The following is a 12,852-nucleotide window of genomic DNA, read 5'->3' as shown; positions in this document are numbered from 1 at the left end:
ACTTCTGAGTGTGGACATGGCAAAAAGGAGAGATGGCACAAAATAGCTGAATATACTAAATATGCCTGAGTATTAGGTAAAGTTTGCCCTGTAAATATTATCTCTTTAAAAAAGAGTCATCTTTCACTCAGTCCAGTGTGGCTATGGAATATCGTTCTGTACTCCGAAAGGAGGTCACAGGTTCAATGCCTGGTCAGGGCACATACCGAGGTTGCATGTTTGACACCCGGTCAGACTATATCCAGCCAAGAACAGGCTATTTTATAGCCATCTCTACTCATTTTATTGTTATTCCAACTGCAAAAGTTTCAAGATTCTCTCTCTCTCTCTCTCTCTCTCTCTCTCTCTCTCTCTCTCTCTCTCTCAAATAAATAAGAACATATCCTTGAGTAAGGATTTAAAAAAAGAGACTCATCTCATATTGAGTATTTGCCAAGTATCTTATATCATGGGGATGCTCTCTCAATTTATTCTGAACACACACACAGAAAAACACCACTGGGTGGGGGGAATCCATTAGTTTGAAATAGCCTCAATCAATGCTAGTTTTGGAAGTTTGTATGAGTTATTGATATGAGCAGCTTTTTTAAAAAGAAAAAAATACCATAGATTTAGTCATTATTCTTGGATATTTGACTATTTCACATGTTGGATATCAGACTTTCAAGGTTCACTTAAGAAGTTCTATTTTGGGGTCCAGGGGAGATTTTTAAATTTTCTATTATGCAAATGGGTACATGTGCTTGGGATAAAATTTGTAGTACAGTATTACACACTCAGATTAAAAAATGAAAAAGAAGAGATGACAATAGGCTCTGGAAAAATGTATGAGGTGATTCGTAAAACAGCTCCAGTGATGACGTTTCTGCTGCATCTTGGCTGTCTTCAAGGTTCATGCAAAGAGCTCAGCTGTGAACTCAAAAATATTGGTTCTAAAATAATATATCAGTATATATAAGATGTGATTGCAAGTAAATATGTGAGATTAGGTTAACAAAGAGCATTGGTAAAACATTTAACTCATTAATATTATACTTACCATATTTAAGGTAGCCAAAAGGTTTATTTGGAGGTTATATTATGAAAAACAAAACAAAACAGGGCCTCACCGTACATTGAGGTTGGCTCTAGCCTGGGCGTTCATGGGGTGCTTGAGTGCATGCAATGTTGGTGTAGGTAGGTTTGGGTGGATGGACAACTGGCTGAGGGACTGGCTCAGGATAAAAGACCGGTAATATATTTTCTTACTATTTTACAGCAATATCATAAGCGTGTCCTGTACTAAGAAAGATTGGGACACTCTGATCTAGAGGAATTTTAGTTCATTTTGTTCTATTCCCAGAACTGCGAGTGCTCACTGGATATTATCATTGATAGGATGTGCCATGAGGCTGTTTACACAGCATCTTTCTAATTTGTTACGTAACACAAAAGAGGGGACTCTGAAAAACACAAAAGGTGGAGAAATGTTCAGCATAATCAAGTTGTGTGTGATACGTATTTAACCCTGTCTGTAAGTTCCTTCAGCATTTGTGGAAACCCACTGTTGGGCTTTTTCCTAGCTAAAAGGCCTTCTTTTGTTGAGCAATTTCAATGTATAGTCACATTTTGAACTGTTGCCAGCTAAAATTCTTGCATTAGGCTCATGGCTGTCTGTTCCACCAAGACAAATAAGAACTGGCCCAACCCCTCATTTGAGTGCATTGTTCGTGGTGCTGAGCAGTGATTTTCCATCTCTGCCTGTCTTTGCACTCACCCCAGGAGGAAGGGTGAGCCTGGCTTATTGAGTTCTCATTTCTCACAAAGCAGCAACATCTGGAGGGCTGAGCTTGTTGGCAGGTCCAGCCCGAAGGAATTCAGCCATGGTTCTGATTGGCTCTTATCAGTAGGTGTCACTAAAGACAGCTACAGAAACAGAAAAATAAATAGGCCAATTAAGCAATGCCAAGAACAGACTATTTTATAGCCATCTCTGCTCTTTTTATTGTTATTCCAACTGCAGAAGTTTCAAGATTCAAATTATTCTCTGGCTTCTTTTTTTCCCTGCTGCAAATGAACATTTTCCCATTTTCCAAGTGCCTTCCTTTTGAGTTAGAGAGTGGGACCTTTAATTAATAAATGTTCTTTGTGGTGCCTGATGTAGTGCGTTAGCAAAATGAAAACAGATGGAGATGAACTCTAACACTTTGTTGAGATGAAGCTCCAGCCACCTGTTCATCGGCACACAGGCTAATGAATGCGTCAGACACTCCTCTCTCTCTGCACCATGAGCCACTCGGCACATGATGTACACACATCCCACCCAGCCATGCCCGTGTGTCCCCAGAGGATGTACGTGTGGGAACCCCAGTGTGAGATCACACATTTCTGAGGAGGTCAGAGGGGAACGCCCAGGCCTCTTTCTAGACAGCAGCCGTACTTATTCACAATGGCCACCATGCTCACAGGCTTCATTTTTAAGTGGCTGACACTTTCCCACTTGCAAAGATATAAGCCAACTGGCGAACTCTAAATTCGATTTTCAAATCCAAGAAAAATCATACATATAGAGAGCACTGATTTTCTGAATTAGCAGATATCTCTTATACATTCACTCGTAGTTATCTAAGGAAAAAACAGTTGGTAACCATTCAAACCATGAATTCTGTTTGCAAAATTGACTGTGAACAGTATAAGGGCATGGATCCCAGTGCCAGCACAATGTCTAGAACATGGTAGGCATCCAGGCAATGTTCATCAAATAAATGAAGCATCGCTCTAACCGGTTTGGCTCAGTGGGTAGAGCGTCGGCCTGCAGACTGAAAGGCCCCAGGTTTGATTCCAGTCAAGGGCATGTACCTTGGTTGCGGGCACATCCCCAGTAGGGGGTGTGCTGGAGGCAGCTGATTGATGTTTCTCTCTCATCGATGTTTCTAACTCTCTATCCCTCTCCCTTCCTCTCTATAAAAATCAATAAAATATATTTAAAAAAATGAAGCATCCGCTAACTCAGAATAGCAGTCAAGTGTTCTATGGGTATTGTATATATGGCCTCTGCCAACCATTATGCATGCTAAATTTGCATGCAGTTTGGTGGGTCTTTCATGCTTTCTGGTTTCAGGTATATTCCAAATACCTCGGTAGATAGATCTTTAGGGCTAAAGACCAAACCAAATGACTTTTAATTCTAAATTACTTACAATTATGAATGTAAAAACAAGTAATCATCATCATCATCATCATCATCATCATCATCATCATCACAGCTGTCACTTATTGAGTACTTACTCTGTGCCAGACTGAGTTCTAGAAATTATTTCATGTAATCTCACCACAACCTTATGAGATAGATGTGATTATTATCTCTAGTTTACTTATAAGAAAACTGGAACCTAACCTCATTAAGTTATTTGTTTAAGGCAGTGATTCTCAACCTTCCTAACGCTGCGACCCTTTAATACAATTCCTCATGTTGTGGTGACCCCCAATTTCATTGTTACAAATTGAACATAATTAAAGCATAGTGATTAATCACAAAAACAATATGTAATTATATATGTGTTTTCCGATGGTCTTAGGCGACCCCTGTGAAAGGGTCATGACCCACAGGTTGAAAACTGCTGGTTTAAGGGGACACAGGAAACTAAAGAGCCAGGTGCAAAATGGGTTTGCTGACTCTAAACTGTTCTTTTAACCAGTACTTTACAGCCTCTCTCCTAACATGCAACTATTATTAATAAATCTTAATAAAGAGAATGGAGGGTATTTTTGGGAGAGGAAAGAGAGAGTAATTTACACTGTGGGATTTATTGCTGGGATTTTGGTGTTTAATATATGCTGAGGAAAAAAGGTATTGCTTGTTTCCATGGCTAAAGATTATTTATATTCATAGCACTGTCCTCTAATCTCCATGCTCAACAATTAATAACTAGTGGCCCTAATTTTCACCATGAACATTCTTCTCTGGCATCTTTCTGCAATTTTAGACTCTCAAGTCCAAGTTACATGATGTCACTTTCATTTATTGGATATAATTACTAAATTATAAAGGCCATAAATCCACATTCTTGTATTCTCAAAGTTACATGATGTCATTTTCATTTATTGGGTGTAATTACTAAATTATAAATGTCATAAATCCATATTCTTGTATTCTCCAAAAAATTGTTCTGTGAATTGAAAATTACACACCAGAACTCAGTCCCAATAGCCCAAGATTCTCCCACCTCCACAGTTCCTCTACAGAGACCTCTACAACAAGAATGTCAAATTTCCAAATCTAAAGGAATACATATCCAGCTTTTAAAAAAAAAAAACTGGTGAAGGTATTGCTTAGCCATTTTAACAGACTTCATTATTCATAAACAACCGAAATATTTATTTGTATGAGATTGTGTTCCAGAAATATTTTCTCTTCTACCAAAGCATAACATGTCCACAACAGACAGACATACACCATCACATTTCAAAGAATATCACTTATCAATCATCCCAGCTGAAGAACATCCTTGCAGAATTTTATTTGTAAGAGGCTTATACTCAGAAAGCTATCTTTAGAAGTTAATCCACACTACATTTAAGAGTCCTCCTGAGGGCAAGTGAGAGAAGAGAATTTAGTGGGTGGTTTTCATCCTTTTTGTCAAGATCTGTGATGTGTTTTATGCAGATGAATCCAAATATAGGGAGTGATTCAGTGAAAGCATGTTTGTTAGTAATAACAACAATTTAGAACAAGCTTTGGTAGGACCTCTAATCCTTAAAGATTCATTTACAAAACCCAAATCTACAAATATCAAAGACCTAGTAAGAAGACTAGGATACTGTCTTGTACTACAAAGAAGATGAAAATAAATAACATTATTTTTGCCTTTTTAATTGGCGAACAATTAACATGAAAGGCAAGATGAGTGTCATGAAAGATTTGTCTTTGAAGGAATGAAAGATGACTACCATTAGGAGAATCACGAAATAATTTTTTAAAAGAGGTTGCATTTGGGATGGGCCTTAAAGAATATGTAGAATTCTTTGTTGAAAACCAATTAAATGGAACAGCACTGGGTCTAGAATTATGCCCATGTGTTGTAAATTTGGGATCACTCGCTCCAGCAGTAGCAATAGAAGCCTTGGAAGCTAGTCCATCACCAAGAAATGGGGTATTGAGACGATTAACTTGTATGAGAAAGTGGGCAAAATGCTTCTGAAGGATGAGAGAAAAACATATATGTGCTTTAGGATTACACAGAGCCTATTCCTTCTGATTATCTTTCTATTATATTTTATTTTTTAAATATTTTTATTGATTTCAGAGAGGAAGGGAGAGAGAGAAACATCAATGATGACAGAGAATTGATGGCTGCCTCCTGCATGCCCCTACTAGGGATGGATCCCACAACCCAGACATGTGCCCTGACTGGAAATTGAACTGGTGGCCTCCTGGTTCAAGGGTTGATGCTCAACCACTGAGTTATGCCGGCCAGGCTTTCTATTATATTTTAAAGTTCATATATTCAGAAATTCAATTTCCAAATGATACCTACATACTTTTGTATCTATAGAAAAATATCTGTTTTTAAAAGAAATTGATTTTTAAAAAAAATCAATGATTGTTCATGAAGGCTTTTAATTATCAATCAACTATAATCATCAGAAAAGGCATAGTCTCAAATAACTCATGAGGAGTGGTGGGGCTCAGGATCCTACTTTCCAATTGCATACAATTCTCAATATACTAGTATAGCAATTAAAATAAAATGCATTCTTGAGCAGTCACACAAAAAGAGTGACTCTACATAAAACTGCAAAGTTGTACCAGTCTTCGGTCTCCCTAGTTACATAACCTGAACAACAGAGATTACTACTCACCCAGCACAAGTTTAACTGGCCCTCAGAAAATGGGCAAATAGCTTCTTTGAGACACTGAGACTTGAATCTCAACTATTAGAAGTCATTTGACCCCATTAATAAACCCTGGAGGTTTGTAAGGGGACTCGTGATTGTGCTAGAAATCGAGACATTCTCAGATGAAAGAAAACTAAGAGGATCGGTCACCCGCACAGCGAACCTAAACTAGTGATGGAAGAAAGTTTGCTAAACAGAACGGAAATGATAAAATTAGGAACCCTGTAACATTAGAAGAGTAAATACAGTAAGTGACAATGTGGATAACTATAATAGACTTTCCACTTGAGTTTTCTAAATTATGTTTGATGATGCAAGCAAAAGTTGTAACACTGGTTGATGTGATTTTAAATGTGTAGAGGAAATATTTAAGACCATTATGTTATAAATAGAGTAAGGTAAAGCAACATAAAGGGAGGTGATGTTTGACACTTTACCTAAACTTGTAAAATGTCAACAGCCATAGACTGCAATGATAAATTTTATAAGATATACATACCACTATGTCTACCACTTATATACTATAACTTTACAAGCTTTAAAACTTTTAGAAAAAAATCTTCAGGACATAGGGCTAGACAAAGAATTCTAACACTAAAAACATGGTCCATGAAAAGAAAAAAATAGATGAAATGGACCTTACCAAAAATAAAAACCTCTCCTCTGCTTGAGACCCTGTTAAGAGAATGAATAGACAAGCTACACATTAGGAAGAAATATCTGCAAATTGCATATCCAACAAAGTATTAGTAGCTAGAAAGTGTAAAAAGCTCTCAAAATTCAACAGTTCTTAAAAAAAAAAAAACAATTGCAAAATGGGCAAAAGACATTATCAGATATTTCACGGAAGAGAATATACAGATGGCAAATAAGCACATGAAAAGATGTTCAGCATCATTATTCCTTAGGTAAAAGCAAGTTAAACCACAATGAGATGTCACTACACATTTATCATAATGGCTGAAATAAGAGATACTGGCAACACCAAATATGGACAAACTGGATAACTTATATGTGATTCCTGACAGGACCGAAAAATGGTACATTCACTCTGGAAAACAATTTGGCAGTTTCTTAAAACTACACTAAGCATTCAACTATTATATGATTTTGCTGGGAGCCGGTCCATGCTTGCTGTTTCAAGGGACCTGGCATATATGGCATACTGTTCTTAATATGTTTGCTCACCTTCTTGGCACTATGTGTTTTAACCAAGGTCTCTGAGAAAGGTTGTTTCCCCAGGTAGGGATTTTCCCCTGAAGTTAGGGAGGGAATAAAACCTCTTAACTAAGTGCCAGGCGGGTAATTAATCACTTTAACTACGAACAATCATGCTTAAGCTACATAATCTTTACTCCCTGGAATGGAGATAAGAAACGCCCTAACCTTTGGAATGGAGATTGATAGGATTGGAATCAACTGGTATAAATACAGATGTAACAAGACAGAACTAAGAAGACAGAACCTACACAGAACCTAGAGACAGAAGAACTTCGCTGGAGAGAACATGGCAAAAGATCATGGACTGAACCTGACTACAGAAATTGGCAAGAGAACCTGACTAGAACCTGGTGACTGAACCTGGCTGGAGAACCTGGACAGAACCTGGCTGGAGAACCTAGCGAGGGAACATGGCTGCAGAACCTGGCTGGAGAACCTGGAGAACCTAGCAAGAGAACATGGACACAGAACCTGGCTGGAGAACTAGCGAGGGAACATGGCTACAGAACCTGGCTGGAGAACCTGGAGAACCTAGCAAGAGAACATGGACACAGAACCTGGCTGGAAATCCTAACAAGAACTTCGCTGGAGATCCAGACCAGAACTTGGCTGGAGATCCTGGCTAGGCTGCTGATCAACTGAACGCTGTCTCCGTGTCATTCCTTCTTCGCCGACTCCGTCTACACCTTTGGGGACCCCTGGACCTGCTGGGGTTGGACCCCAGCATGATTTGGCAATTTTAATCCCAGACATTTATCCCAGAGATATGAAGACTTATTCACACACAAATCTATACACAAATATTCACCACAGCTTTAGTCATAATAGCCAAAAACTGGGAACAGCATAGATGTTCTTTTCCAGGTGAAAGGTTAGACAAATTTTGGTACATCCATACCATGGAATATTACTCAGCAATAAAAAGGATCTGACTACTAACACATGAAATAACTTGGATGAATATCCAGTGAATTATGTTCAGTGAAAAAGAGCTAATTCTTCAAAAATCACATATTGTATGATTTCATTTATATAACATTCTCAAAAGGACAAAATTATAGAAATCAATTAGTGGCTGCCAATGGTTAGGATAGTGGGTTATAGCTTTAAAATGGCAAAGAGAGGGATTCTTGTGGTGATGGAAATGTTCCGTATGTTGACTGCATGAATGTAAAAACCCTGGTTGTGATATTGTACTATAGCTTTGCAAGATGTCTCCATTGTGGAACTGGGCAAAGTGTGCAGGGGATCTCTGTATTGTTGCTTACAACTGCAGGTGAATTCACAATGATTTCAAAATTTCAAATGCAATTTAAAAAACTCTGGCCTCAGTTATTTTCTTAAGTTTAAACTAGAGGCCCAGTGCACAAATTCGTGCACATGGGGTCCCTTGGCCTGGCCGGAGATTGGTGCCAATCAGGGCTATCTTGCCCAGTCCCTATCGGGGCGGGCCTGGCTGGCCAGGGGAAGGGACTGCGGGAGGTTGGCTAGCCCTGGGAAGTTGTCTGTGGGAGTGCACTGACCAGCAGGGGGCAACTCCTACATTGAGCATCTCCCCCCGGTGGTCGGTGCGCATCATAGCTACCAGCTGGTCATATGTTTGTAACAGTCACTTAGGCTTTTATATAGATGGATAAGATTAAGTAGGGAATCACTATATATTAATAGGCTATTTGGAAGATGAGAGTGAGAGAGGAAGAAAGGAAGGAAGGATGGAAGGGAGGGAAGGAGAGAGGGAGGGAGGAAGGGAAGGAGGAAGGGATGAAGAGGTGAGAGGGAGAAGAGTTTACAAAAGATCATCTGGCCTTTCTTCGGATCCTTCGGGGGACAATGGAGGCAGAAAGAACAACTGAGAGGTTCCAATAGGGTTCTAGAAGGTGAAATACAATATATTGGAAAACAAAGGAAGCTGCTCCCTTCGCAACAAAGACCACGAACTTACTCAGTGTGAGGAAGAATTCCTCTTGGCATGAAGTCCCTGGAGTGTCCAAGAAAAATTGATGGCCCACAGGGTATGATTTTGCAAATTTAAAAGTTAAAATGAAATCTCCTATCTGTTCCAGCACATGTGTGTCCTTGCAACATGATATTTATGATGTGAATTGGGCTGATTAAATCCATTTTAGGGTCCAGGGATCTGCACAAGCTAAATATCCTCGTTCTCAGGGAGTGAAGAGCTTCATATTTCCTGTGCACATTTAGTCTCCCTGACATCAATAGGAAGCTGTTAGCGATAAGGAGAACTTGGCACCGGGGGGTTGGGGTGGAGGAGGTAGCTGTGCACAGTTGAGCGTCAACCTGAGTACGGGACTCCTCAGCTGTGATTCCATGAAACCTCTTTATGAGCCCCCACCAGGGACTCTTAGACACAGAGGGGATTTACAAGAAAGTTTGACATGAGAAGCTTCTCAAAGTTAGTAAACACAGAAATGATGGATGCTAGAGATAGGGTAAACCTCATCATGGAATCTGGAGAAAGACAACATTCCTGCCAAAGTCTAAAAAAGAAATAGCAAATGAAGCAGTGAATTAGACTTGATGCTGAAACCGAAGATCATTACGTATGCCAAGCCTGAACTCTTCTCCAAATTTTACAAAGTCAAGTCAAATTTTACAATAGGAAAAACTATGGTCCTCCTGCAAATATACCTCTGGTAGACCCTATGTCACCTGATGGCAAGAGCCTAGTACCCAAGAAACAAGCATATCAATTTTAAAAGACGAAGAGAGGTCCGTGCAGTTCGTTATCCTCACTCTGGGCAACTCCCATTGCACCAGAGGCCTAGCAAATCTTCGCGTGAGGATTCTCCAACTGAGCTGGACCTGTCAGGCTGTTTACTCTTTATTAATATCACACTGGAATTACAGTGCGAGGCCAAATAATGATGTAAAACCCAAAAGGAGGAATGCTGCTAATTGCCAAATTTGTTATGGAATTATCACATTTTCTGTTTCAGTGCTAAGCTCTCACTGAATGAAAGCTCCAAAACACACACACACAAGCCCCGCCCCCCCCCGCCCCCCTCCCCCCATAGATCAATGTCAGACATAAAGGTTTGAGGTCAAAAACATTCAGAAAGCGAGCCTGCAAACTTGGGCATTAGGTCCTTACACTAGACGCCTTTGAGAGGAACAATCAATATAAACATATTTGCTGTTGAGCAGAATAATAAACTAATTTCTGCATATAAGCCCAAAGGCATAATGGATGTAGAGACGGCAAAAATCTGGTTCTTCTCTAAAGAGTTGGGCAAGTCTTTTATTAAGATTCATTTCCCTCTTGACCTTCAACCTGTCACTGCTTCCTTTCTGCCTTTCATGTTCTCTCACCTTGATGCAAGTCAAAATACTGTCTTGCTATACTGCTGACATTTTATTTTAGGTAACTGTAGGGTTTAACTTTGCTCGCCACCGTTCTTAACATATGGAAACAATTAATTCATTTTCTTTGCCATCATTAGGAGAGGAATCCCAGATATTCTCAATGTAACTTCATCATAGATTTCCCCTAACTAATTACATAATATCGAACCCATTTTCTTAAAAGTAAAACTTGCTGGTTAAGAAATAAAGAATGTCATTGCTTATAATAAACTCTGCATGCTACACTGTAATTTAAACTGTACTGTTATGTATGGTGAAGGACTGAAAGTTTAGAGTTACTCCCCTTGGCAAACATTTTTTTTAAGGATTGCTTAAATAAGCAGTACAGAAACCAGATGTCATTTGGTAAGAGTATCTGAATGACCAAAAATTTGCTGTCTGGGTATTTTTTTCCTTTATAAAAACAAGAAAAATTCTTTGGATTTATATCATATTTAGCAGCTGTGAAACGGTGCAAACATCTGTTTGTACCTATGGGGAGCTGACCCGCGGGGTCCTCATCTCTTAATCACCGAGCATCAAGCCAGTCTCACATGCACAGTTTATTGTTTTCTTTGCCGTTGCCTCCCGCACTTCAAAGTTTTCATATGCTCATGTGCTATTGGCAGAATGGAGGAACTAATCCATTCATTATAAGACCAGATGATTAGAATTTTTTGAGACATGATCACAGCATTCTCTCCACCCAGCCATGCCCAGAAACACATTCACATTTGCCTCTAAATTCATTTTGGAGTGTCTACGCTTACTCCAAATAATGCAAGATTTATGAGCCTCAAGCAAGATCATAGTAGCACATATACTGGACTGCTCAAGGCCCACAGTCACCCTTTGGGGCCGCAATCTTTAAAAGGTCATTTTAAAATAATTTGTTCCTTTATATATGCATACGGACATTACTTTCACTCTTATTTGGAGTTTTCCTATTAGAATTTTGCTCCATTTTTTAAAAAGAGCAATAATAACAAAAACAAAACAAAACAAAAAAGCCTCACCACACTCACGCACCCAGGGAATATCAGTTTCCAAAGGCCAACATTTTTACTGCACTTTATAAATAGGGAAAGTACGCTGAATTGGAATCGAAGCTTGCCAGGTCAAATCAGCTGCTTTATTTATATTCTTTTTTTTTCCTTTTTTACATCAAGTCTGCCAAATAAAGCATTCCTATTGCAAAAAGAGAGAGAGAGAGAGAGAGAGAGAGAGAGAGAGAGAGAGAGAGAGTAGGAATCGGCCTCATTTTTATATATTAAAAGTACTAATTAAAACAAAGTCTCCTTATAATTACAAAAAAAGAGGATATGTTATGTATAAGGATAACCCATCATAAAAATGCTCATTAACTAGGATGATAAAAATTTTCCTGTAACAATTAATTCTTGAGCAGTGAATGCTTTTGGTGGCCCCGGTCCTATAACAGACATTCTCTACACTGTGTGCTGTTTGAAGCAAAGAGGAGGTCCTGTTATAGCTGTCTTCTCACCATGTGGAAATTCTACTTTATTGATTTCTCTATTTCAAACATTCCAACTGCCCCCATAGGGCGGAGTGGGAGGAGGATGTACACAACAAATTAAAGCCATAGGAATATCCAGGGACTTGAGGAAAAACACTAAGGTAAAAACCACATGCGTAACACCTCCCTTTACATCCTGCTGGGTTCAAAGCACTTCTTGTAACTCGAGGACACACTAAAGACTAGACCTTGGATTGGTCTCATCTTTATAAACAGTATAGTATAATGTCCATATTCTGAATCTGGGATCCATAAAACAGACTAATTCCCAAGGTACCAATAGGTGTTCCTGGGAAAAGAAGATTCCATGCTCAATTAAATTTGGGAAATATTTATAGAATGCCCCTTTCTTTTTTTTCGATAAAGACAAGGTCTATTGGCAAATTAAAGGCTCTGAGAACTACTGCACTAAAAGCATGTTATATTGTTATTGTAAAACATTAGAAATAATTTAAGACATAAGAAGATGCGAAGAATAACAAAATAAATACATGTACACATTTAGCATCTTAAGGAAGAGTATAAGCACCATGGATGCTTCTGTGTCTCCCTTATCATGTCCTTTCCATCTCTCAGAAGTAACAACATTCTGAATGTAGAGTTTTCCATGCATTCATTAATATATTTATTGTATTTCTATATATTCCTAAACAATGAATAGTTTTGTTTTTTTATGTTTCATAAAAGAGGTATAATATTCTAGGTATTATTTTGCTAATTCTTGGGCGGGGGTGGGGGGCACATTATACTCATGAGACTTTAACATAGGTAGCTCTAGTTTTATTTTTCACTGCTGAATAATATTTAATTATATGAATAATCACAATTTTTCCATCCAGTCTCCTGGTGAACAT

The sequence above is a fragment of the Myotis nattereri genome (assembly GCF_964212035.1).
Source record: "Myotis nattereri genome assembly, chromosome: 1".
In the NCBI taxonomy this organism is placed as follows: Eukaryota; Metazoa; Chordata; class Mammalia; order Chiroptera; family Vespertilionidae; genus Myotis; species Myotis nattereri.
The sequence above is the reverse complement of the archived record's forward strand: the minus strand, read 5'-3'. Positions refer to the sequence as shown.